Genomic DNA, 25,763 nt, shown 5'->3' with positions numbered 1-25,763 from the left:
AGACTAAAGAAACTGAAAACATGAGAACCTTGACTTGTTTACCTTAGAGACAAGGAAAAAGTGGCAAATGCAGAAATGTTTTTTAAATGTTGACCTTACGCTGATTATTGACCTAGTGGTTCAGAATAATTCAAAGTGCTGTTAGACACATATCTATTACCTTGTTACCTAAACCTGCCTCTGTTCACAATATTTTATTTGTCTGTTAAATTGGTGACAACTTTTACACTGTTCTGGTAAAGCTACTAAAATGTCATAGGGAAGGGCAAGGACCAGAACATAGGGAAATATCTTAAGGAAACCCAAATGACAGAAAAAGATTTCAGTATAGGTAGGATTTTCTATCTCTTGACTTCAATGAATTGTCAATGCAGTGCAACGTTTGTCCATTTCTAATAGATTTGAAAAGCAAAAAGAGGAGGCTAAAAGTAACAGAGAGCTTCAGTGCTCCATCAGAGTTGGCCATGTCTGCTTTAAGTCAATCTAAACATCCATGCTGTCATCTAGGCTGTGTACCTCCAACACACTGAAAGAAGGAAGCAGCTGAAGAACTGATCTTGCATTGCTGAAGAGCTTACATTCCCCTATATATATAATTTACTTCTTGTGACAGATTGAATATTGGTAGTATTTATTTTAATAATTGTTTCAGTACTCCATCTGCGAGACAGTAAAGCAGAACAGAAGCTTTTCAAAATTAAAAGAGAAGCTTAAGCCTTTGGTGTATGTGGCAAACCTGTCAGTGATGAGGAAGACGTGTTAGAAGGCAGCACTGTGACTGTCAACGTGGAAAACAAGCAAAGTAAGATACTGGCATGTGACATGCCTGTCACTGCATGTGCCATTAACTGAGCAATGCTCACCAGCTAGGCATATTTTAGTGCTGGTTAGCATATACTTCAATGTTACAAACATGCATTTGGTAATAGAAAGATTACTGTTACACACAGAGAAAATTTAAATTTATTGTATTACTTTTATCATTTGAACTTCATCTGTAATAGATGTGAGCATGCAGGTACGCACTGTTTATATAGCCCTCCTCTCTGCTCTTGCTAGCTATTTAGAAGTCAGATGTTATTGTAAGCTGTCTAGCCTCCTGCTGGAGTCAATCTAGAGGGGAAAATGCTTCCAGAAGGCAAATGCTCTCACTTATCTTGGTTACCTATTTAGACATGGGATGACTGTCCCTCCTGGCCTGACTGCCTTAAGCAAAACTATGGAGGATGTCTAGACAAAAAGACTGCACCAGTCATCTAGCCTTTAGAGGGACAAATACAGACCAGAAGAATCTCAGCCCATATCTTTGGTACACAATAACAGATTACATTGTCTATTTGTAAATGAGAAACCTGCTTCTGAAGTCCTCATTTTCTCAGATGATTCAAGTTAGTCTTCTACATAGAAGTCACTTCACTTTCAGAAATGTTGAACACACTTGGTTCTCCCTTAATTAGTATGAGAACTAATTGAGCACAATGTCTTTGAAAAACAAAACACATTCCCACTTTCAGCTGAAAATATTGGAATAACTAACATTTCACATATTATTTTGTACATTGTGGTCACAGTGAAAAAGCCTCCTGCCATTTCATATGAATATTATTATCTGTGCTCTACTATGAACAATCACCTTCACTTTTGCCTCCCTGACATGCAGTACCCTGCAAGAAGGCATGCAGCTAGCACCCATACTCCCACCACTCAAAGCCAGCTAGATATCTATTTATATAGATTTATATAATCTGTATATAAAAAGATTTGCCTATTTCAGCAGACTCCTCAAAAGGCAGTGAGAGAGCTTTGGCCTGGCTGCCCACATCAGATGAAAGGATGGGTTGTGTTCACCAGTCACTGTTGGTGACTGTCCCGCTCCTCATCTGCTGGTAGTTCCAGCAGCAGTAGCAATGCTCACGTCTCCAGGTCTCACCCAGAGACTTTCTCATTCCTGGTCTTTACCCCTTCCTATTGTCACTCTTCTTTCCCATCCTTGACCTGTTCTCTGGACCCTCTTTAGCTTTGATAATGCTGCCAAGCAGGCTCTGTGATGACATCTATGAGAATACACCGCTGTTTTCATAGGAACATCTTTGCTCTAAGAAGCCCAAAATATAGCAAAAAATCTGCTCCAGAAGCAGTCACAGAAATTCACAGGAATGCAGAATGAGTCAGGCTGGGAGGGACCACAGTGTTTTGTCTGGTCTAACCTCCCTGCTCAAGCAGGGTGACCTGAGGGCCATTACACAGGATTGCATCCAGAGGGTTCTTGAATGTCTCCAGTGAGGGAAACTCCACAGCCTCTCTGGACAATCTGTTCCAGTCACTTGCACAATAAAGAAGTTCTTCCTTATATTTAGGTGGAACATCCTGTGCATCAGTTTGTACAGTAGGCATGCATGGGATAAGTAAATTATGTATTTTTTATTTCTAGTATTTTAGGATGATGCTTTGGACTCCAAAATATGAATTACCATTCCTGAAAAAACTGTATTTTTCATTATCTCTGTATGTTCCTAGCAACTAAAATCAATACACAAATTCTTTTAAAATTTTGCTAAGTTACTTCTCTCTAATGAGTTTTGGTTTTTACAGGATGTACTAATTTTTACAGTTTAATTAAAAAAGTATGAAAAAGTTTTTCTGTTTGTTAGATTGCTTGCTCTATTGTACTCTTTATTTTTCCTGGGATGAGACTGGAAACAAGGCAAGTGAAACCATGGCAAGAAATATCAGAAGAGGAAGTGATAAGAGAGAATGTGGGCTTACCCTTGGTCATCCTATGGAACATCTCTCTCTTCGATCTAGCAGTGACTGGGAAAAGCCCCACACTTCTATATATAATATTAAATTCTGTATTTTATAAAGAGTTACACACAGATGTTTCTAGCTCATAAGAATGGAGCATTCTTGGCAAAGCAGAAAATTTGGAAATCCTTCCCATAGCAAAACTCAGAGAGGTCTGAACATTCAGAGCTAAATTGGTACGTGTCATAAAAGGCCTGCAAGACTGTGCTGGAAAATGATACTATTCTCACCACAATGCTGACTGTATGCACATACAAGTTCTGAAAACTAAGAATCTTTCTGGAAAGATCTACAAGGCTTTATAAATAGGAAATTACTCTCATGCATACATAATTCTAAATATATACTGTAGCATTAGCTCTACTGGTACAATCTAGTGTAGGTAAAGATGTGGATTAGTAATAGTGTCTTGAGCATATGTGTGGGCTTTTCAACCAAAAAGGGAAATGCAAGGCTACCACAGCTAGCTGTCCTATCAGAACTAACTCTAAATAACATTACTAAAAGGAAAAAAAAAAGCAGCACAGGATTTTTTTAAGGTAAAATGTGAAATGCATATCTGAATGTAGCATCTTCAGCTATGTACACACATGAGTTTAAAACTTACAATGAGAATTTTATTTATTAAAGAAAGCTCCTTACAAATCACCAGTAAATCAATACAGATTTGTGATATAACTATTGAAATGCTATGGCAGGTAAGTTCTCACATGGGCTGGCACAAGCAAATGTGCAGACTCACAGAGAAACTTTTGTGTATTATGCTCAATTGGCTTGATTCCCCTTTGCCTGAATAACCAAAGTTTGTATTAAATCTCAGAAAGCTTTGCATAAAGATCACACAATAAGCACATATTCAACTTACCATTAAATAGGAGGATTTTACAGAGACACTAATAATCATAGATTCATTTCTGTTTTCTTCAGTCAGTACAAGGATAATTGTTTTCTGAGACCAATTATTAGATTTATTTCATACTATTAGTCTAACAGCAAGTCACCTAAACCAACTTGGTTGAAGTTAGTGCATTTCAATACCCATTATGTATTTTGGCATTACAAAGCATGTGAATGTGTGGAATTTTATTAGTTTAATTTCAATTTAAACTTGAACTGACATAGTAAACAAGCAAATCAGGTCCTGATCTTGGCTGGAACAGTACACCACTCATCTAAAATAAAGAGTTTTTATCCCTCAGTCCCTAATGCATTTGTTTCCCTTTCACAATGACTTTGCTTAGTATTTTCCATTGACTTAAAGAACCATGCCCTGAAAAGTTGAACAAACAAGCCAACAGAATGTCAAACACATAAACTAAGAGCAAATTGGGAGATTAGGATTTTTTTCCTGATGATAATTTTACCTGTTTTGCAAGGTAACCCCATATTTTTCAATTCAGTTAATTTCCATAAGCATAACAACAGGAACTCAGTGAGTAGCCAGAAGATCCTCCAAGCGTTGGGGCAGAACAGAAAAAGAAGTGAGCAGATTCTTAACAAAAGACATTTCAGCTTGCTTGCTGCACAAGAACTCTGTTGACAGAAGTATGTGTGAGAATCCCTGGGGTGAAAACAGCCTTCTGCAAGCATTGGCCAAATTATTCACAGAAAAAGACAGAAAAAAAAAGGAGAGGGAAGGGAAAAAATAAAAAGAGAGTGAGAGCATGCTTCACAGGAACACCAGGGACGTCTAAAAATACAGCATGACCTCATTCTTCACATCATGCCAGACCTTAACACTGTGCTTTGCTTTATCACCTGGAGCACCTGGAGTCAGCTTCCCACTGCTTGAGTTTGGATGCTTTCAGGTTTTGAAAAGGTAGGCTGTGAAATGCCTTTTGATGTAATATAAAGCCAGTGCAAAGGAGTACCAAAATTAACTTTATATGTCACTTGAAAATTCTAATTATTGTTGGCCTATGTTTCTTCAAGACCTACATTTGCTGCCAAAGCTTTACAAGTCTTCCCTTTTATATATATTAATAGAATCATAAGTTGCAATCAGGCTTCTGCATATGCTGCAAATTTTAGCTATAGTGCAAGTTACTGGACATGTGAGTTTCTGAGTAATAGATCAGTTATTTGCAAATTTAGGCTGGAAAAGAAAAAGATGTATTGTCACTGGAAATGCAGGGTGAGAAGTTTCTGAGTTATAGTTTAATTTTGGAAGTGTTTTCCTATACAGCTTTTGATTAAAGCAAACAGCAAAAATGGAAAAGCTGCAATAGCCTTCTGCTCATGTAATGAATGTATTCATGTAATGTTCATAGCTGTAGATTACATTTTTCACCTTGAGTTATCCAGGCACAGATATGTGGCACAGATGCTGCCAAGTCTGCGGCCCTCCTGAGTAATTTCAGCGAGTGAAGGAGGCAGCACTTAGATGCTGATTTCTCTTACACGTCATGCGCCTGATTGCCTTCACTGAAGGTAAGCAGTATTTTATGCAGCAAAGAATTTGGCATTTTTATGAATGAGTCACTCAGCAAATGAAGCCACATCTTGAGGCAACTATTTTTCAGGAATTACTTTATATGACAGTTTAGTGAGGCTACTCTCAACTTAGGTATGTTTATTAACCCAGGACAGCTGCACTACCAGGCCTGTCCTTTAGTTTTATCATGACTGTCCCCACCTCTACTGTGGCAGAAACTCATTTTACATTGCCAAAGAAAGTAAAATATCTGTTCAAATGCAATGAAGCACAATGATAAGGAGACACTTTGTTAATTTAATTGTGCTTATATTCATGTTTGTCTTTGGTGCAAGTGTTGGCTGCAGATATGCTGTTTTCCAAGCACCCTCTTAATGAATTTATTTACAGCAGCAATTTATTTACACTGGACCTACTTGCAGTATATTGGAGGAAAGATCACTCCAAGAGGAATCATTGACAAGTTTCGTGCTATAAGCTGAACCTGAGGCTGGGTTTCATCCTAAAATCCTGCACATGTGCTGACTCAATTGTATTTCCTTCAGAACCAGCATTTTCAATAGCATCATCATTGTCACCTTACCGCCACGTGGAAACAGTGGTTTAATTGCAAATAAGATGAGAAAATACCCTCTGTAATACAACTGTTGCCCTTTCTAAGACTCTAGATCAATGGACAATATTTAGTTGTACGTAGTTTACAAAAGTGGGCCTTGACTTTGTAAATCCTTCTACTCTATGCAGCCCATGAATAGCATGATTACAGTCCTGAGCAAAACCAAATGGCGAGATTATGTGAGCTGCAGTACAGTGAGAGACTAGACATGATTCTTCACACTTGGAAAAGTCTTACATACTCTCAAAAGAAGATATTGAAAAGGAGTCAGGTATGAATGGGGAACTGAGGGCATACATCTTTCAGCATGTCCCTGAGAACACAAATGAAGTATCTTCATAGCATAAGGTTTTTCCTTCTGCCGATAGGCATTTTTTAGCATTGTGTTCAATGTGTTGCTTTTGTATTCCCTGTTCTGCCTCATGTATTTTGTCTTACATGTATGAAATGTATCATCAAGCTCCTGATGAGATATTGGCCAGAGGTTGTTTGACTATTTGCATTTGAAGGCAATTTTGAGCGATTTAAGACTACAGTCTGAATTACCTGAGGAATTAAACCTGATGTGAAGATCCTGCCTTAGAATACTTTGGTTATTTTTTACATAGAAAGTGCAATCAGCATGAAACAGGAAGAGCAGCCCATCATACTCAGACACTGTTCATAAACACATGCCCCAAAATGAACCAATACCTAAGAAATAATTTTAAATAACACTGGATAAACCACACCACATAGGAAAAAATATCTGTGTCCCATTAAGTTGAGGATCTTGACATTGGTAAGACCCCAGGTCTCGATCTAAGCTGCCAGTCCAAACCAAAGTCAGGAAACAGCCTTTCTGCAAGCAAAGACACACAGGTATGAGCTGCTTCTCTCTCCAGTTTAAATGCTACCAGTTTCTTCAGCCTAAAAAGTGAATTCCATTATGTATGTTCATTGGATGCTCTGTGGGCTGGCTGGAAATTAATCTTCATTTTGCACAAGTGGAAAGAAGCTGGAAGGATCAATTTTTTCCTGTTAGAGGATATCTGTGTTAACTGAAAAGCACAACAGTTGTATCCACCTTTTTTATTTTTAAGCTCATGGAAGAGAAATTATATAAGACAATCAATTCTCATGCTACAAATTAAGTAAATAACAAGCAGCCTGGTTTTGTTTTTTTTTTTTTCCTATTTAGCTACTCTCTATTGAAAATTGTATATCAGCACAAAATTCTCCTTCACAGCAGCCTGCAAGTGTCTTCCAAAATTGCACACATCTCTGCTGAACCTGTGACACCCACCAGCAGCCAGAGACATTGGACAAAAGCAGTTATTTTGGCATTTCACAGGGTCAGAGGCTGGCAATGTCTGTTTATATATGGCTCATAATTCCTTAAAATGAAAGGAATTGAGTTATTTAAATTTATTTCCCTCTCTGAAGAAGAAAAACATATCACTGCCTTGGGTACCTCCATGAGAAAGTGTCAGTTTGTATTAATTTAACTTATAATCATTATTATCCACCATCTCCATATAAGGAATTGTATGCTTGCATCTACTCTGACCACACAGCCAGTAGAAGAGATGTAAGCTGAAATCAAAGTTTCTTTATCATTGAAGCGATGTCTTAATCACATCTCATAAAAATCTCATTTATAAAAAATGGCTTATTTACTAATTGTCATGATTGAATTTACGGAAAGAATGTAAGAGTCAGAAGCTTCAATGGGCATGATGACTGAAGATCAGCACTTGTTTTAATAGGATGAACCCTTCTTGCTAATTCTATTTATAGAGGAGAGATGTATTTCATTAAAAATTGTCACCCTTTTTCCCCTTTTTAAGAGTTCTCTTAAACAGGGATAAACCAATAATCCTAAGTAAGCCAACACATCCTCAGAAAGCTCTTGATTTTACCATGATCTGTTAAATTCCCCCAACAGCTCCAACACCCACAGTAAGTCTTTAGTGCCTTGCTTTTGCTTCAAGCTTCCTTTACACCAACAAATTAAATTTCAGGTCCTGGTCCTTATCTTCAAAGTAATTTCCGTGCCTTGTCTCTTGCCTCAGCACTGTTTGTCCTTCCCACCTGTGGCCATGCCCACCACAGGTGTAAAAGCCTGGTGTGGGAGAAGAGACACCGCAGCAGCCGCCAGGAGCTACTATGCTCATCTCAGGAGAAACCACAGGAAAATACATCTCTCTTGCTGTTTTCTGAGCAAAGTATAAAGAGAAAAGTAACTCACAGCTTCTGGTGTTTGGGATAATAACTATCTCAGCTGGTCTAAAACCAGCCAGGTGGTGGAGTGGGAAGCAGCTGGAACTTGGGAGCTTTTGAACCCTGTACACGTTTATTAATCCTGCTTACAAGACTGGATTGTTTCTGATACCTAAGCCAGCTGGCTGAATAAGGAAAAATAGGAGGAAATTCAGTTGCCTAAACATAGGCTTCTAGTGCCCTTTGAGACATCCTAGACTATCCCACCTGGCTTTTAGCTGCCAGCTCAGAGAAGTGCCAATCTCCTCCAAATCTTCTGTCATACCTACTGTGCGGATGTCACAGGACAGCAGGGTGTCTCAGGAGGCACTGCTAGGCACCTGCAGGTAGGCACTCGTTTAGGCAAATGAATTGTACCTTCATTTTCTTTAGTAGACTATTCAAAGAATTATAACTCCAGGCACCTAATTTTGATGACTAATTTAGGATCCTTAGTTCAGAGCCTTAATCTCTCCTTTGCCTATATAAAAAGCTTACATTCTTAATGTATGTACCTCAATTCAACTGGCATAAGTACTGTATTTCTTCCAAAATAAAGTGCATGTGAGTCTCCTGGTTAAGCAAAGAAGCTTCTTTAGAAAGCCAAATTGATCAAAATTGCCAGTAGCTCCCTGCTGCTTAAGGACCTGTTTCTGTGCTGCAGTTCGTTATTATGGAAACTTTCAAGATGAGATCAGAACATACTCTGAAAACAAACAAGAACAAGCTCTTCAGTGCCAGTTTGTGGCACTTCAGCTCCCCAGGTTTGTACTCCTATCAGTCTTATAAAGTTTCTGCAGTGTTTTGGCAACACACTACATTTCTCAGTTGAAATAATGCTGCTTAATGCAAGACTGGTAAACAGTTTGAATAGGCAGGGCTTTGATTTATGAACTGCATCAATATGGTAATGAGCGCATTGGCCGGGCAATTAGTTTTAAATTGTATAAGCTCACACCAGCTCTTGTTACTGTGATTACAAAGGTTTGTCAGAATACCTCCGAGTTCAGTATTTTGTAATCCTCTGGTGCTTTTATGCCTGTTAGACCAGAACTCCAGCAAATTAAAGCCTCTGCTACACCTTCTGAATCTAATATCACTAAACAATTTGTATGAGAATATCAGCAGTAAATAGATGCAACCATTTAAAATGCTGCTTTGCATGCTCTTTTTTTTTTTTCCTCAGTCCAAGATAGGTTTTGGTCCCCAGCAATGTCTTTATCACCCTCTCTAATCAGTCTATAATGAATGCTAAAGAAATTGTAACCCTGCAATAAATGCCAATTACTAAAAGGCTGTGCTGGAGGGCAGGTCCTCTTGGGTCCATGAGATATAAACTGCAGCAAAGGAGGACTGTGTCAGCTGTAATGAAGATCAGATTTTTCAGAGGGAGCAAAAATTATTTTGGAGGAACCTCCAGTGATCCCTATCTGTATGTGCAATATGAATCCAAGATGAATCCTGCTCAAACAGTTTTGGTCAAGCAATATTTTTTGGTACAAGAACTTGTCTATCAAAACCAACACATTTGTGAGGGATGACCCATGCATTTTTTTTAAATGTAGAAAAAAAAATGATATTTGCTCCTTTTGATTAATCTGTTAAATTTTTCAGAACTTTCAGAAGGAGGAAGTGTTTGAATATAAAGTGCTCAGATAAGTATTTCAGTATTTTCAGTCTTTCTATCTTTTGCTTCTGAATGTGATTATTTATTTTATAATGTCATTAAGTATTCAGTTAATTTGACATAATATCACAGTTCTATCAAATTCTTCTTCGGGAGGTAAGTTTTGGGTTCTTTTTTCCCCCCTGCCCCAGATATACCAGGCAAATTCAAAACAAACAGCTATACTTAATGGCAGCTGCTTTAGAGGTGTTCAAAGCTGTATTTAGGTATAAAAGAAAGTGTTTCTTAAGCCAAAGTGCATATTTGAGGCCTGAATAGATATTTTGAACAAATTCCCTTTTTGTCTTTCTGCTTTTAAGTTATTTCTTCTCCTGTCATTTGAGAACTTCCAATAATTAGTTACATTCATCTGTTTTCCAGTTTCAGTTCTTAAATTCCAAATTTCTACATGGTGTAATTTCTTGTTCTGCTTTCTAAATTAAAGAGATCTATGGTATCAGAAGATCTCTTCCCTATAGAAGGGCTCACTTTTTATTAAATAACAGCTCTCCTTTTTGGATAAACAAGATCTCTTCCCTATAGAAGGGCTCACTTTTTATTAAATAACAGCTCTCCTTTTTGGATAAACTCAAATAAATATTTCAAGTGGCTTAACAAATGTGTTTTAAAATATTTAAAAATATCTAAACTAGGTCTAGGCTTACTAGCTTAGGTCTCACAAGTAGTAAAACAGTGGAGCTGGGGCATACTGCTGTGATACACCTGTTTTGAGGGTTATCCAAAAAGTTCACCCATATGCCTTTACAAGATCCATGCCATATATAACATCCAGCAAATACAGCAAATAACTGTATACCAAGATCAGAGGTCAGTTTTGAAGCTATTCTCTGTAGTCTCAACAAGTTTCAGTTCTTGTGCTATACATATACTTTGCGAGACTTCCTCAGATTTTTTCCACCCATGACACCTTTTCTCTATGCAGAATGAAACTGCTTTGGGCATTTCTATGGGACTCTGTGGCACAACCACTCTGTTACGAAAAACTATGCAATTCAGTAGTCAATACTACTTTTAAAGGGTCTACTACACCTGAAGTGTAATCCACAAATACAGAATGAGCTGGATATTTTTTCCCCAAGAAAGTAATTTTGAGTAGAAAAAAAATATCTGAAACACTCACTTAATAGTCAGAATAACAGGTATGGGAAACAAAAGTGTAGGAAATTTATTTCTTAAGTTTTTCTAATTTTCCCTTACTACGTAAGCCATTTCTTTCCAATCTTTCAAAATAAAAGCAAAAGATAAGTAGAAATCTTAATCAAAGGGGATGTCTATTGCCTGGCAGGATGAAGCTCACACACAATATGAAATTCAATTAATCTTATTTCCATGGAAACACAGTATTGATGCAAATTCTGTTACAGAACCCTTTAAACAAGCAGAATGGTTATGTCCTGATTCTACACAGTATACATGCCTTAAATCAAATGTTCAACACTCTCCTCTGGCTAGGTAAGGGCCTCTGCAACTCTATTTTAAATAAATTCACCTCTGACATAGATGCTGCCTTTCACCCTGTTTTTTGCAAGTACAAAGTCTGTTGTGTTAATGTAGGAGAGATTTTCTTTCCTGCAGAGTGCTGCAGGTAAGTCATTAATTCAGATATCAGAGAGGAGAAAAATTAGTTTTTTCCCCTTGAGACAAGAAAAAAACCACCTGGTTGCTTTGACTGAATTTTAGAAGTGACAGAAATTCAGTTTCAATCTTCCATTAAAAATGTCAGCATGTTCATCTGTGCATATTGCATATAGTTTATTACTGATACCCTGTTGTGGCTGAGATGCCTGTGCCATCCTAGTGTGAGTTAAAGATCAGTTCTTTATGGGTATGAAACTCAGTCACTGTAGATCATACCAGGCTAAAGTGTTGGTTTATATTTTTCATGCTAGATACAGAAACATATTTTAACAATGAGCAATAATCACCACATTGGTATTATTTATTTTAAAAATTACAAAAACAAGTAAATATTCGACAGTTTCATTACCTCTCTGCTCAAGTAAATGGTAGAACAAAATGCTCTGTGTTTATGCACTTAGTGCCTTCCTACCCTAATGCTCCATATAGTTTAAGGCCAAAGTATTTGATGTTTTTGTCACTAAGTATCTTGAGAGAGCTTTGTCTTCAAAATGCCCCAAGTCTTTGCTATTGTTAAATATCAACCGCTTCTGAAATGTGCCCCTCCAAATGGAACATTTGGGTAACAATAAGCATTCTTATTTCAAAACTTCAAGCTCTCTCTGGTAGTTTTTTAATAAATGCTTTAGTCTCCACTGTTCTTAAGAGAAGTTTAAAAATGGTAAGAGACTGTAGCTAATGCAACTTTGGCTCCCCAAGCCAAAGCGATGACAGGACGAAGCAGCTGTATGAATAGGCACTTCCCTGCACACCTCATCCAGGCATAAATTGCAAACCACTCACAGCAAGCAGAGTGCCCACGACAAAAAAAACAGCAAGGTCATCACCTCTGGCCACCTGCACCAGGGCACTTAACTGCTGACAGGTTTCTTGCTGCCACCCTCCCCTTTCTTTAAACTTCAGTAAATTAACAGTTTTTGTGCTTTTTTTGAGGGGAAGGGGAAACATGGAATTGGTCCTATTCATCTTTCATCACCACAAGTTACATGAACATGTGGCAGTGCCTGCAGCCACAAAGGCACAATGTATTGTTAGCCATAAGGCTGCATTGCTTTAGTCAAGCCCTGTTTTGCAAGATGATGCCCAAAGGCAGTGAAAAGCAGAGTTAGTCTCAGTCTTTCCTTGGGAAAAGTAGAGTCCCATATAGAAACAAAGAGAAGGACATTCAGTAAGGGGGAAATTAGCTGTACCACTTCCCAAAAAAATATATCCTCAGGGCTTCAACAAGCCCCAGAAAAAAACATGCTCTGAGCTCAATAACAGGCTGCATGATAACAAATAAATAGACAAAAGGGGATTTGCATAAATTTAAATTTTCAGTTGCTCCAGCAGACGAATATTAGCTACCTTGGTCAGGGTCAGATTGTGTACAAATATACAGCAAATTGTATCACATCTTTTAAATTATTTATATTCACAATGTGGCATACTTATTAACCTTTTTCTATTGCATCTTTGCATATTATTTTTATGTTCTACAAACATAATATCTCTAGTGGAATGCTGGTACATATGTAAATACTCAAGCAAGGACTCTTCTTAATAAGCAGCCTGGGATGTACTCCCCATGTGTTATAATGCACTACTGTCACCCTTTAAATCAGTGGGAGAGCTGTTGTGATTTTAGATTACTGAGAGTTTCCATTGCAGTGACAGATTGACAAGTATCAGACTGAAGAGCTGCTGACACACCTTCACCCTGTTCCCATTGAAAATATGTATTACCATATAGTTTTTAATTACATGACCCTACCGTTCCGTAGCCTGTGGATTCCTGCTGCCAGCAATACAGGAAGGGCAATGGTGAAACAAGGTATGTTAATCTGAGATAAGTGGTTGGTGGTATTTCTGTATGAGTTATTTACATCTATTCACGCAATTTTGCAAAAGGCTCTTTCCCTTTGATTTCAATGCAGTACCTACCTAGCAACATAAAATTTTTAGCAAATTCTTGTCATAGATAACCTTCAGCTAAATAAAGAATTGTTAACTTACATAAACAATTCCAAAAATATTTGAAAGTATCCTAGACAAACACCATACCAGTGAGGGTACAGGCATGTAGAAGGCTTTTATGAGCTTCTACGTGAGATACTGTTGAGTTTCCTCTTCTCAGGGGAAGGTCTAGAGTGTGAGAGAGTTTACCTACTATGTGTTTACTGCTACAAATCCCCCTCACCACACTGCATTTCCCTATACAATGCAGATACAGTAGCAATGTCCACAATTCATTTGCAATGTCCAGGCTGAAGACAGTGTTGGTATTCTGGGTGTCAAAAAGAACTCTTTCAGTTATGAACTTCAACCTATGCAAGTTAAGATAAAACACCAGGACTCCTAACTTCCAGGGTTTGTTTTGGGAGATTTTTTTGACATAGTGGTGTAAGTCAAATACTGTATATGTATACTTCAGAGACAGTTTAAATGCTACACTAGAAAGGCCCACCATACTGTGAAAGCTGTATTTGAAGGGGTAACTAGTACTAAAAAGACAATTAGGAAGGTTCCCTTGAACATGTGTACTCTGTTCATAGATGACCATGGCAACTATTCTCAATGCTATCTAACACCATGTTATCTCAAATTAACATTTGAGTGGCAGGATTTCTGTTTACTCTGACAGGTACTTTAAGGAAATAAAATTATACTAATTTCAAGATTTTTGAATTCTCCTTTTCCACTTGATTCAAGAAAAACTTTGTAGCTTTATTTTGTGCATCATCTTCCATATAGGGGTGTGCTCCATTAGTGCGTATTTGAGGAGCTTATGACAAACAGGACCACACAACTGAAGATAAGCAGTCACATATTTGTGTGCCTGTTGTTATGAATTCAGCAATGCTGAGTGCCTCTTACCCCGTAACAGTTGGTATGAAACTTAGGAATTTCAAAACACAAGGTGCTTCTACATTTAACCAGGAACAGTGGCTGAATTAAATGCATTCCATTTTTTTTCCCTCTCCCAAAAGATATGCGACAAATCCACTTCCCACAGAAGTGCAGAGTAGTTTAGAAATCTGAGAGACAGAAGTGTCTCTGGTCTGTGGACAGCAGAGATAAACTGACCACTGGCGATGCAGAGAAACTCCTTCAGCTTCTCTATGTGCCCATTTGTCCTATTTATGTCAAACACCTTGGTGCTCCTGGTGCTTCCCTTTTTTTGGTGGATGCTCTGCAGTGAGTGATACCTTGTAAACAAGGACAGGACTGAAGGGACAGCACCCCCCTTGTAGCCTTGACTGCGCAGGAAGCAGCTCTGGCAAACCTGCCTTCTGGCAAGCCAAGTTTCCTGATTCTGTAGGTGCCCAGAGCATGCATTTTTAAGCTTGCTGAACATGAACAACATGTGTTATTAGGCCTTTTATGTCTCTGTCTTGACTTATAAAGTGAGGATAAAGTCTAAAGGAAAGGACCCAAGGAGCAGAATTGTCTAGTATATTTGGGGAGGGCTCACATGGACTAAAACAAAAGCTTACTTTCCCAGAGAGCTGGAAATGCTTTAGATTTAGGGTGAAGGTTGAAATTTTTGAGGTATATGTTACTTTGAGTTACCTGGCACCTTACTGGCACTGGTCAGAGAATGGGTGAGCTCATACTCTGCAAGTACATGTGGAGCCACAACTCAGTCTGGCTTAGAAGGACTGTGAAACTCAGTGTCACAAATAAACTGCAAAAAATAGGTAAGTGGGAGCAAGCAGCAGGGCCTGGGACTCTCCCCTTCTAGAGAGGTTCTTCTCAAATCAGGCCAAAGACCCTGATACCATCTTGGTCACTATGTTTTGATCTGTAAATCTCATCTCCCTTTCAGAGGAGTGTTTGGTGCTGGCAGGAGGACTGTGCCCTGTCAGAGTATGTTGCAGCCTGGTGTCTGATGGACTTGCCTGAAAAGCAGAAGCAGTGTTTCAGACAGTGGGTCTAGAAAGCAAATGTTCTGGCTCCTGGGCAATGAGAAACCTCTGCTGCTGCTGCTATTAGAGCATCATCTCTTCTGAGATCATGAATCTGCCTACTGTAAATGTCATTAAGCAAAAGATCTGTTTCCAGGAAAGAAGGTTGTTCTTCATTCACAGCCTGGGCTGCTCATCACAGGTCACCAGGTGGGTCTTGCCATGGGATGGGGGCAAGAGGACACTGGTTGCCACTTGCCTCAAGTCTTTCCACTAACCTGAGTTTCCATACCAGGCAAGTGAACAGGTCTAGTTTTGATGCAAACTAGAACGGAAGCCAGCATATAAGCAGCACTGGTAAACCTGGGGGTCAAAAGCAAGGGCATGTAGCAGCTGAGTTAATTGGTGCTTAAAGCACTTAAAGCAAAAATTCAGAAATTAAGATCTGAAGCAAAGGTGACTCAGAAGTAGCACATTGGGTTTAGCTGGCATGCATAGGGAGCTTCCCTATTAAAGGGAGTTAAATATTTGTCAGTGCCAGAGGGCTGTTATAACAGAAGAGTTGCTTTAGCCCCAAAATGGTGTTTTCTAACAATACTCTGCCTCCCATTAAGGGAACACCAAAGCTGACTCATAGATCTCTGAGCTGAGACTCTGCCCAGAGGAATAATGTGAATCATCTAAACCACTCTTACAGTTCCCTCTGTCAATTTACTAAAAGCATCATATCTGCATTTGGATCTGTGGCTTAGAAAATGTGGCCTAAGGCAGCATTTTTTTTTTTGGCTGCTATGTCAATACATTAAAAAGTCTGGAATGTGTTTAATAGTAGGTTGATGGGGACTGAAAAATATCACTAGAATTCTCAAAGTATTGTTCTTGCTTTCTCTGGATAACATCTTGCAGAAAGACATGCTTCACATGACATGATTTTAAAGTGCTGAAATCTCTGCTTCTTCACTGCCTCTTTCCATGACTCCTCCTTTGACTCAAAGGAGTTGTGCCAATATAAAAAATGTTATTTATGTTGTGGTAGTGCCAGGTGACCACACAAAGAATCTGTTCTTTACTGCACGAAGTGCAGTAAATTCACAGAAATGAGTCCCTGCTCAAGCAACCTACAGCCTATAACTCCAAACATGGCAATGCACAAAGAGCTATGGAAAGTACAATGAACCACATAGAAGGCAGATCGTGATGAGCATATATAAACAAAACTATTGTCCACTGAGTCCCTTGGGGCCCATGAGCCTGGTTGAAGGCTGTAGAAATACTGATACATCACAGAATGTTAATTTTACAGTCACATCAGGGATAAATTTTAAAGAGTATTAAAAAGCATTTTAAAAAGAGTGTAAAAGCATTACTGAGTTATGCCTCAGTACTTAAAAGACATGAGGATGTTGTGGGGGTTTTGATCATTCTAAATTCAGGTGGAATCAAGAAGCAAAGAATAATTAAAAAACATAGGTGAAAGTATTTTCAGTGCTTTTTCGGAAGACCACTTAATTAGTTGCTGGCCTTACACTTTCTTTATACAATTTTGACCTAGGTGACTGTTGGATTGTTTTATTCATCCAAACTACTTCAACCACCTAAAGTAAGTATTTGTAAAGCATTAATAGGTTGATGCAACCCCACAGTTTTCTGTTGTATATTTAAAATCATTCTTTCTTCTAAGTAGATTTTCAGTCTATTTTGAAGATTAACAATTGTTTCTTCTCAGCCAGAAATGAATTAAAGCCCATTAATTAAAATGAAGATAATTCTAGCTACTCAAGGCCATTTTTCATGTTTATGCCTCTTTCAAATTCCATAAAGTACTCAACAAAATAAATATCACCATTATGGGGGAAAGGCCACATAGGAAACAAAAGAAGGGGGATGTGTACTTAAGTTTTAGAAATTTTTGCACTTTATAATATCTTGAATTAAATTTTACCCCAGATTTAAAGGCAAAAGCCTGTACATTTTACACTTCATCTGAAGTACTGTGTTACTAGGAACAGGGTTGAATTTTACCTTCAGAGCATTATGTGAAGTAATTCACAGTCTGTCACCATGTTTATGCTTTAAAAAATAATAAATTATGGAAAACTGCTCTCCAGGAAGATGCAGCTTGTTTTGGCAACAGAAGTCCTCAACAGACTTCTTTTACTAGCTTAACATAAAGCAATTTCATGAGTGAAATAAGCTATATGGGCACAGAGAACTGTAGTAGTCGAATATAGAATTTCTTCTATGAGAAATCTCTTGCTCAGAGATATGATTCTTCTCCATTAGCTACTCAGCTCTTATTTAATGTTAAAGACAGTTCTTCAGATGATACCACACCAAAGGGAAACAACAACAACAACAACAAAGGAGTAAATACAGTTGGTGGTTTGCTCCAAATGACTGGCTGAATCAGAGCAAAACAGATTGCTGAGGTGTGTCTTCTGCTGAGGCTCACACAGTCTTGGTTTGGCATGTTTATGGCTCAGCTACCTGGTTTTATTTTGTTTAAGTTGTTAATATAACTAGATCTTATAGATATAGCATCTAGTAAAGCAATCCACAGCAATATTCTGAACATTTTATAAAAAATGTAATTCCTGCATTGTTCATTTTATTGACTACTGTACACAGAGAATTAATCAACCTGAGCTGCAAAATAAATAGTATTAGGATTTTTAGCATAGCTAAAAGAGTAAGCTGAGGAAAGATGTGGGGAGATGGGATAGAATAAAAATTAAAGCTCCTCAAAGGCTATTTATTAAAAAAAAATCTTTTCATTGAACTGTGAGAAAAATGATTCCCAACCATACCAAACCAAAACCAAATCAAACGTAACCAAACAAACCAAACCAAATCATTATAATAGGTCAAATACTCTAGTTCCTCTTTTATCTTTTCATTAATTTAGGGAAGCATTTTGCCAGCATTAATAAAATGCTTTCTTTTGAAAAAACAGAAAATAGTTTTACAAGAAAGTATTTTTAATATGAATGCTTTCAGGAATTCCTGTTTTGAAGAAATGAACCAAGTTGTTCCCATCCTGAGATACACTGAAATATACTTTAAAATACTAAAATGCCTTGCAAGATATAATCAATGATTTCTGCTATGCACTAGTCTCTGCTCTAGAAAATCCACATAAATTGTCAAATTGATAAAGAAGTATTAATAACATAATTTTAAAGATTATTATTTTTGTTACAGGTACTGGATGAAAAAACTTGAAGCTGGTGGAAGACAATCTCAGCTTTACTTACGCTGTCTTGGGATACAAGTGTCAAGAGAAACCCCAGAGAAGACAAAACTGGTGAGTTTGGGTGGTGACGATTACGATGACTGGGATAAGTTGTTCATGCAGTTGCAACTATAACTTGTGAAAGGACTCCAGGAGCCTGACCAGTAACCCAAGACTTACTCCATAATCCAAGGTGGGAAACAAGGCTCCATTAGGCACAAGTCTGTGTGACTAGTTTTCACTGTTTTCCTCAAAATGAGCTGCATGTTATAAGAGTTTGTCTCTCCTCAGGGATAGCAGAAGAAGCATAGGATGATCACTACAGAGGGGTTATCCTTCTGCCCAGTTGAATCTCACCAGGACTGTCCAGCCCACAACCACACGTTCCACCATGAGAGACCAAAATTTGGTTTAGCTTGAAACATCTCCATTGTGAGAGGAGACCAGCACAGTCCTCTCACAAGCCATAGCAAGCGAACAAAATTTCAATACTTCAGCTGGGACCTTGGAGGGATGTAGCAGTTCTAGGCATGCCCCATCCCAAATTAATCTACAGACACTATAGTTTTAGGATTAGTTTATAAAACTTGTTAATAGGATGTCTGCCATTAAAAATAAATAAATGTGCAAAGCTTACATAGTCATATTGGCAGAAAGACCTGCTGCCTGACTCATTATTTTCTCACACTTATGGTGGAGCAAATAAATAAACTCTGAACATTTTATAGGAAATTTGAAACACCAGTACAGACTGCCTAAAATAACTTCCTTATTGATGCCCCATAAATCCAACTTAAATCTCGTATTAACCTTTTCTCTGAGCAGCTTTTTCATTAGTAGATGATTAAGTGATTGAAAATGGGTGAAAATTAAGCTACTCAGCTTGCAAAGGAGCAGTTCAATGTCCCTGTTGCTTTCATGAGTCCTAGTATTTTTCACATCTGGGGGCACCAGCTGAAACCAGTCCATCTCCTGCACAAACTGATTCGAAAACTAACCCCAAACCATTGCAAGCTAGTGAAGAGGCACCTAGTTTTGTTTTGGTTTTGTTTTTCGTTTGGTTTTTTTTTGGTTTGGTTTGGGTTTTTTTTTGTTTGGTTTGTTTTGTTTTTTTTTTTTTTAAGGGGAGTGTAGGTTCATGTTTCACATGCTGAACTCAGCTCCCAGATGAGGTCTTTTATTTTTGCCCTACTACATAAACATGAATAGGGTGACTGAGATGGAATGCACATTTATGGCAGTACCACATTATTAATTTTGATGCCACAGAAACCTTACTTTTCATCTGCCAGAAGTTCATCAGAATGACACAGTATTTACTGTGTTCTTGTGCAGCACCAGACCATAGAGAGAGTCATCACACTTTGCCAGACATATTTAACTATGTACATAAAACTTCAAAGTATAAAAATAGTTATGTATTTCTTACTGTTGACCTTTAAATATTGTCACTGTTTTTAACTCCCAGAAGCTTGTTTTGAAGAAGCCCCCCCAAAAAGCATAGTAGATTGAAACCCCAAACACACAGGAAAAGAGCATTTTATGGCTGACAAGAACCATCAGCAGGGTCACCTGGTCACACTGCAGTGGTAATAAGTTGGTTTCTCCATCTAATACCAGTTTCTACTACCTTGTTTGCCACATTACTTCATATACAGACTTGCCTTCTGCAGACAGATATACACTTCAATTTCTGCAAGGACCTCATATTTTACCATTTACTAGGGATTCAGACCTAGTTCCATGTTCACCCCCTTAGGTACTTGTACACTGTAATTAAATCCCATCTCACCTGCTCCTTTATCACGGCCAAACATGTTAAGTTCTTGGAGCCATTTCTTTAGAAGACATAGGCTACCATCTCCTAAATTAGCCTTGTTCCCTGGACCCCTTCCAAGTTTTCCTTAGGGAATACACAAAATTACAAACCTCTTGAAAGATTTAGAGGTCCAGCAGGGTTTCACATGGTGCAGTAACTGGGGGAGACTGACTTTAAAGGATATGGCTGGGCAGGTTAAAGTCAATGGAAGTTCAGTGTGTGGAGAGATTAGAGGATCAAGACTGAATAGTCTGAATGCAGTATGTGACCTAGTAGGGATTCAGACAACAACAGTGTCTGATCAAATCCTAAATCTAGGGCTAACTTCAATTATTCGGTGTGCATTTTAATACCTGGTGTAAATAGCTGTGGCTGTGGGGAAACCCACAGAGGAATTGCAATTTGCTTCTAGTGGTGTGTAGTTGGGGAGAGACACCTGAGTATGTATAAGATGCTGCAGGGATGGAGGACATGTGGGAGTACCTGCCCCAGAGTCTGGGGTGAGGCAGCAAGGTAAGAGCAGCTATGGAAGCTTCTGGATTCCCATTCTGCCCAGAACCAGGGTCAGGAGGCTGCCTAAAGTCACCAACCCTGTCCCCTAAACGTACAGGAAGGTCAGAGAAGGGGACCAGAGCTGGAGGGCCAGTACCCCCACCTCTTTATCCCCAACTTCCTCATCCCCAGCCTCCATGCTGGGGGAGCACAAGGCATCTGCTCCCCAGTCAGCTGAGAGGGGCTGGACTGCCATCCATCCCACTTGACAGGCACCAAATCGCAGGTCTGTGCTGCCAGAGCTATCATAAAACATTTACAGTTATAAATGCAACAAATCCATCACATAAATAAAACATAAGTGTAATTTTCTCTGAAAGTGAAAGAAATGTTCTGTTTAACTATGCCTGGTTGTTTGGTGATTGCAGAGAGAGCAGTCATGATGATGTACTGTGTTCTTCTGAATAGTCTCTTAATAATAGCTGTGTGACAACTCATAAATGACATTTCTTATATACAACACCTGATAATGTCAGCTTCACTACACTAATACACCCATTTCTCTAATATCTAAGTCTTTCAGATATCCTCCTAGAATACTGAAATGCTGTTTATTTACTTGTGGCCTCTCATACTTGGTGACCAGAAAACAACATGGTTTTTAAAGTGCTAACAGGAAAAGTTCAGATAATGAAACAAAGTCCAATTAGTGGGACTAATGTTAAAGTGTTAATGTCTTTGTAAAGGATTAAAATATGGACAATACCAGAAGTGGCTTTACTTACAAATTTTAGACAAAGTGGAATAGAACTGCTGAAACCTCCTACACGACTGGCAGCCTTTGCCCGCTTTTTGTCTTGCAGCACAACCACAGATGACAGACTCTATAAATCTGTTGTGAAATGGACCTTGTCTGAAGGAGCTTGGAATTTAAACATGCAAAACAAGAGGTTGGAGGTAAAAGAGAGTCAGAAAAGTCAGGTGGCAGGTATGTGATAAAGTCCACAGCTGCACAGGTCCAGATGTTGTTCCCATTCTGTTTCATTCAAGTACTCCGTCTTATGTTTTTCTCACAACAGTACTAACAGAGAAGTGGCACATTAAGGCAGCCAAACACATCATCACTATATCTAAAGAGTGCTAAAATCCAGTTGAATTTTTTTTTTCATGACTTAAATGAGTTTTAAACTGTCCTTGAACAGGCTCTGCAAGGCTCCCAGCAAGCCAGTGGCAAACTTGGTAGTACAGTTTAGGAAGACAAGACTTGGCTACAACCCAGGCTGCTGGTGAATTGGCCTCACTGCCACCTTCTTAACTTACTCCTTTTTCTTCTCTCTCCTACTTAAATGAAGGATTAAAAAGGAGAGCATGATGATCATATGCTACATAGATGTAAAGTTTTCTCCTCTGATTTTCTAAAACTACATTTTTGGTTTTGTTTGTTAAAAGATTTAATGTTTAAATAATCTATTTTAACAAACAAGAAAATGTGTTCTGGTAAAAGATTCCTCCAGTGTATGTATGGTCTGTTCAAATAACCTTTTCTCATCTTCTCTGTAATCAGAGGATTTGAATTCTAATGCAAAATGTTCATGCTAGGACCTGATCATATCCCAGAGCTACAATTCTGAGTGGCATCAGTCCATGGTATCTGACACTATTTGCTGAAAACATGTCAGGACTCCCCTATAGTTCAAATCACCCCATAAATTCTACACTTACACAACATCGGTGACCTCATACCCAAGGCATGCCTTAATGATCAAGTGAGTGGAAACGTTCAGTAAATACTATGAATGTTTGACATTGTTATCAGTGGGTGTTCCCTGGGTCTCTTGTGAAATAATCTCAAGATTAATGCAAGGCCAAGAAGTGTCAGCCAAACGAAACCCTTAAAAGTTAGTTAAGAAATTTAAATATACAACAGTAGATGTCCTGCACTAAAATTCAGCAAAGTATTTCTTAGTGTATTGTTACCCCCGCCCCCCCCCCCCAAAATTTAACAGTGAGTTATTTGCATTGCTTTGACAGATTTGTTTTTTTAAGTCATTCCATCTGACATGAAGCTGGGGAAATATACCACTCTCATGAGGAGTTCTGAGAAAGAAGCATTAAAAAGTCTACAAAAGCTTTGATAAGGTCCATTATAAAAATGATGTTTGATATAGACAACTATTTCAACCTTTTAGCCTCTCTAAATCTGGCCTTAGAAATACTCAGTAAAAAGAAGATTTATTCCCTAAAGCAGAGCACAGAGCCCCCTCTACAGTGCACAGAGGACTTGGCTACTTCTGCCAATTTCCACATCAGCAGAAGGCATTGACATGCTCTAGTAAAATAACTGATGGAGAAAGGAATAAAATCAGAAAGAAAAGCAGATTTAAAAATAATTTTTATTTCTCTGTTCTTCACTTTTCAAGCTATGTTGAATTTATGTATGGATGGGTGCTTTCCCACACTGGACATCAAGTGTCATCTAACATCAGACCTACGGGGCAGCCTCTTAGGGCATCTGCAGGGTGCTGGCAGGGGATTCTAGCCACATGACTTTGATGCCTTGAGCAGCATGTCAGAGAAACATTTAACAACTTTGTGCCACAACCACCATGCTTAGCATTGCCTTTCTTTTGTAGCCTTGCAAGGAATTAAACCCTTATCCTGCAAATATTATACACACCTGATTATGTACCTGATTAGGCTGCTGAAGTGAATGGGATCAATCAAATGCTTTAAGCATATGTAGAAATGATATACAGGGCAAGGGTTGTGTTTGGAAACTTTGTGTTAATGTATCTTTTATCAATATAGAGACATCAAAGAGTAATTTAAAAGAAGTTACATAGCTAAACCTCTCAACAGCAAGAAATGTAAACCAATTTCCTGACCTGCTGGCTGGCACTTAGTCAAAGCATCGCCTATTTGCCTCTGCACTGAAACAATTTCCATCAAATAATTCACATTCACAAACTAAATAACATAAATGGAACACTGCAGATGACAGATTTGCAAAGGCCTGAGCTGAAAGGAACTTGCTGCCTAGGTCATACAGGTATCTGTATGACCCTACAAGCAGGCTATAATCCTGTTCAAGGTGGTGGTAAAAATGATGGATTACAATCACATTTGTGTGCTACATTACTAAGTAATGAGCTGCACTGTACTACATGTTTTGCCTCCAGGAACATCTACTTATGTCATTCTTTTTAGTCATCTTTTTGCAGCAGAACATCAGAGTTTGATAGCCAACATCTTTAGTTTCAGGGGTGTAGCATTGTGCCAGATCTTTAGTGTCAATTACTGTGTGTCAAGTGAAATATTTACAACAAAATGGTCCATGGATTCTACGGGGAAAAATAAAAACCCAGCATGAACATCCATTAGCAGAAGTTTCCCACTTTTGCTCCTTATCTCTGAATTCAAACTCTTGTCATGTCAGTGAGCACATTCCTAACTAAGCAGATGTGAAAGAAGTGGGGGAATACCATCCCAAGAGCATCTCTGTTCTCAACTCCATCATGTCTTTTGCATGGTCTTAACCTAATCTAATGGTCTTTCAACAGTGTCCAAATGCCTAAAGAAATATAAAATCCTTTAAAGGGATACACTAAGCAGCTAAACAAATTAAGGTTGTCCCACTTGCTTGTCTATTTCAGTAATGAACTTACAAATTTTGGTGTGAGAGAAAGCTTTAAGGACCTCCTTAGGAAACGAACTGATCCCGGATGAAGAACTGAATGGACTGACTTTTGCTCCTGCCCTGCATCCCACAGTACTCAACAGGCCTTATGAGCAGCCTGATGCACTTCTTTGGCCTGAGGTAATGTTTTTATTCCTCATTAAAGATAACAGTTATTTTCATTTTAATCATAGTTTTTTCAACTTAGGAATTTCATGTGGATAACACTTTATTGGAATAAGTGATACCAATCATTATGTGATAGAGAATGGCTCAGTAATGATTTTTAATGTGGGTAAAACATTGTATTACAGCAAACAGAAAATACATTTATCCTGTTACAGCTAATGCCAAGGGTAAAATCCACTGTGACTTCTCTGTGTGCACAAAACCAGATGCTGATAGACCCAGCTGCAGGCCCCATTTTACCAGTTTATTCAAGTCATCATCAGTGAGTAATTGCATCTTGTCTTGTTTCTAATCTAATTCCATCCATTATCCAGCATCGATAATATCCAGGCATACAATGTAGAGGCAGAAACGTCTGCAAATAATAAAAATTGTTCAAATCTACCTTTTGATACATGCAGTGCATGACTGTTCTGCCAGCCTTTCTTCCATTTGAGTAGGTCTGCATGTACAGGAAAGAGTAAAATGAGAAGCCTGAGCCATAGCTTGAATATCCAATGTTTATGCATCCCACGTGACAAAAAAATGAGTGTATATCCTGATGCTGGTAATGGCATGCTAAGACCACTGTCTATAGCATAAACCCGGATATTCACCTGCACTCTTTGCCTGTCCCTTACCTCTGTTTCTTGCCTTGTGTTAGATGGGAAGTTTATTCACTCAGCTGTCATTTTTTTGTTGTGTGCCTGTATGGCAGTCAGAACAGGGGAGTCATGGCTCAGAAAGGGTGTCCTATGCCAAAAGTTAGCCCAAATTAAATTGCCTCACTGTAGAAGACATGGATTAGGTCATTGTCTACATGAGGTAAAGTAGCCTAGTGGGATCAAATTGCCCAGTTCTGGAGAGTCAGAGGTCATTTGTCTCCAGCAGCCTTCTTTCCCCATTTTTGTCCTTCTCAAACTGTCTGGGGACTCAAGGATGTCCTAACAGCTGCTCAATAAAAGCCCTCCATCACAGGGCCTCAAAATTCAGCCCAGTGTTTTACCTGGGGAGTACCTTCAACTGGAAGAGAACCTTAATGAGCAAAAGGTAAGATAACTTCTTGTC

The 25,763-nt window shown here is 38.5% G+C and overlaps 1 protein-coding gene across 1 annotated transcript in view; it reads right to left on the bottom strand.

Moving 5' to 3' along the window:
- STARD13 (StAR related lipid transfer domain containing 13) overlaps nt 1-25,763 on the bottom strand; it is a 291,483-nt gene that overhangs the window by 248,849 nt on the left and 16,871 nt on the right. The gene's annotated exons all lie outside the window — the stretch shown is intronic.

Source organism: Pithys albifrons, chromosome 1, assembly GCF_047495875.1.
Source record: "Pithys albifrons albifrons isolate INPA30051 chromosome 1, PitAlb_v1, whole genome shotgun sequence".
Taxonomy (NCBI): domain Eukaryota; kingdom Metazoa; phylum Chordata; class Aves; order Passeriformes; family Thamnophilidae; genus Pithys; species Pithys albifrons.
Note: the sequence above shows the minus strand (reverse complement) of the source record. Positions and strands in the feature narration are given on the sequence as shown.